This window comes from Arachis ipaensis, chromosome B02 (genome assembly GCF_000816755.2).
Source record: "Arachis ipaensis cultivar K30076 chromosome B02, Araip1.1, whole genome shotgun sequence".
NCBI classification, from domain to species: Eukaryota; Viridiplantae; Streptophyta; class Magnoliopsida; order Fabales; family Fabaceae; genus Arachis; species Arachis ipaensis.
Window position 1 is genome coordinate 7,878,148 of NC_029786.2, and position 3,347 is coordinate 7,881,494.

Consider the following 3,347-nt stretch of genomic DNA (forward strand, 5'->3'; position numbering starts at 1 on the left):
TTATTATCACTATAAATATTTATAAAGTTAGAATTAAAACTAAAGTTTAATAGTTTTCGATATTAAAAATAAATAATATTTGTCTCAACTAATTTGAGTTAGCTGAATAATCATCTCACTCATCCGCTTAAATAAGTATTAGAGTTTCGAATCACACTTTGTGTATAGTAACATATTAACTAATAGAAAATCCTTAACTCCAATATACAATAGTTGGCAAATACCGTAAAAAAAGATACTATTTGTCTTTAAAGTCTCTCGAGTTGAGAAATACCGAGAAAAAAATTATTACCTATTAAAATTTTATATTTTATGACACAATATCCAAGTTGATAGATTTATGTCATTACAAAATAAAGCTATTAGATTGGTTAATATTCATGGATAACATTATTGGAACACCATCGTTGAGTATTAAGTTGTTAAGTTGGAAACCAATAACAATTTTTGTTATTCAATATATAATTTATTCTATTATAAAATGGATTATTATTTTTGTATCTTAAATTCATTAATTTATTCATATTAAGAGGAAAAAATTTTGCAATAAATTATATATTATGAAGATTAGTTGATTTACAAATAAACTAATTAGATGGTCATTACAAAAAAAAATTATTTATCATATATAGTAAGGCAAATTACTATAATAAATTAAGTCTCTTTTAAAATTATCCAGATCCCCCAAAACAGAAAGACTACCTGAATGTCTCAAATTGCATTTCTATATAAATTGAATGGATTAAATTCGACATATCCAAATACGTACTAAATCGAATCCATTAGATTCGAATTGCATGCAGATAGAATTCGTTTATAAATCGAAGCTAATGACTTCGAATTAAGTACCCACACTAAATCGAAACAATGAGATTCGATTTTTAATTGCATTTAAATCGAACCCATTCAGTTCGATTTAGACAGGTGAAGAGCAGTCGATGGTAAATCGAAACCAATGGTTTCGATTTAATGATTTTTGTGAATTGAAACTCATAGATTTGATTTACAAGCAACATCTCCCTCAAGTAGTTCGAATCCAATGGCTTCAATTTATACTCAATATTGCTATATATACAAATCGAATTTTATTCATTCGAACTACGAAACATACAAACCCCACACCCAACCCCACCACCTAGATCCAAAATTATCGGAAAGTCGCCCAAGAAAAATCGAAGCTGGACACATGGAGGACGACCCGAATCGTCTATATCGGCTAGATGGAGTCGCGCATATTGCTGGCGCCATCCACCTCGAGATTAGTGAAAATTTTTCCTTTTTAAACATAGATTAGTCATTCTAGTAATATTAACATAAAGTGTGTGGTAGTTGATTAGAGTCTTTAATTAGGGATTAGGAGAAAATTTTTTTTAATATAGATGCATGTTAGAATTAGTAAGCTAGTAGGTGGTTAGATTTTGATAAGTTGAAATAGTACCTAAGAAAGTTGTTTTGGATTGTAGGATATGTTAGATTTTTGAAGTTATTAGTCTTATATGCAACGAGACGTGGTTTATGAGGAGCGATGGCCATAAATTTTTTGAGTTCTTTAAAAAAAGTAATATAAATATTTTCTATAATTGTGATTTTTTGAGTTAGATAGTTATGATTAGAAATATTATGATATGTTATATTTTTTTCAGTTTTTTAATCATTTTTGTCTTTGTGTAAATGTGTGGGACTAAATGCTTTTTTTTTTTGGAATTTGGTCATGAATTATTTAGAATTTTGTGTTTGGTTCGATTACTAAAGCTTTAGGCGATATTATAAACAAGTTTTAAAGTTAGAGCATGCCATGTTAATTGTTTTCAGAATTTCATTCATTGAAAATTGTATTGTGACGATTGTGATAAGGAATTTTTTATCATTGTGCAGTCCCATCGCTGCATCTCTAGCATGAGACACCAACACGGTATGCCATTGGACGATAAGATCGTTCGGTACTTGCAGATGGCCGATTTATACCATCTTGCAAGACTGAACGAGACATGGTTTCAACAGGACGAGCCATTGGTCAGCGCATTCGTGGAGAGATGGAGGCCTGAGACGCACACTTTTCACATGCCATTTGGGGAGTGCACGATCACGCTCCAGGATGTGGCATACCAAACCTGGGTCACGACTTTCTGTTTAGCCATCCAAACCTTTCTGTAAGTCGGTCTGAATCCGAAGTGTGCCTCTATGACATTCTGCAGTACCTTGATTGAGACGGCAGCATCAACTCTAATCATGGGCAGTATGAAGGCCGATATGACGTAATAATCAAGTTTTCTGTGATCACTAGATATCGATGTGGCTAGACAAGTATGAGGACCATTGTATCGTTTTACCTTCCAAATACTCCTGCACTAGCAGAGGCTAACCCGAATGAGCCATACGCACCCGCTGCCGAACTCCTTGCACTTGCCATATTACTTGCGATGATCGGATTCCAATACCTTGTACTCAACTCCGCCCACGGCGAATGCTATAAGTCTTCACGCTTAACACGACTTCTTCTTTATCCTGAAACTGCTGACCAACTTCAAATTCAGATACAACTTCTGTATTCTGTGTCTCGCTAGCCTCGAACTCAACAGGTACTCCCGGATTCACTGAGGTGCCATGGCATCCAAGTCCAAAGCTGAGAAGTGTGGGAAAAACTAATTAGTACCCGAACCGTGGTGTGTCATCGTCACTATCATCCGCTATTGTGGCGGCTCCACATCATCATCATCATTATGCAGTGCATCCTCAACCCCATCGAGTACTCCAACCTCTTTGAAGACCGGGACCATTGCAGAAAACCGGCATCGCAAATATTACCTCCCCCAATGGTCCGGTCTCACCAACTCCGACATCACCACTGCGGTTTAGATTGAATGTAAAAGAAGTAGAAGCAACTAAAACTGTCTCAGGTGCAATGACCAGCGCAACCAACGAGGCACCAACAAGCATGGAACTAGAGCAGGTTGGATGTCCTGAGGATTCCGATTCGAACCTTCAGAACTAGATACTGAATCTACAAGCTTAGCCAATAGTTCCGGAGTCCTCACCTCAGAAAATTGACGGCGACAATTGTGCAGAACTTGCAAGTCTTCGTCACTGCTAATAACAAATGAATCATACTTCACATCATCGCGTAACACGGATATCGGGATTCTATATAACAACTTCTCCACCTGTTTGATGCCAAGCAGACCTAGTTTCTAGAGTATAGTATCCTTAAACTCAGCAAAACTCGTCAAATGTTTGAGAAAATACTCAGTGGGTCCTTATCAGTAAACTTAATACCTAATCACGTTTTTTTTTTTAATGGACCCTCTATAGTGCACAAGAGCTACAAAACTTTTTATCACTAGCCATGG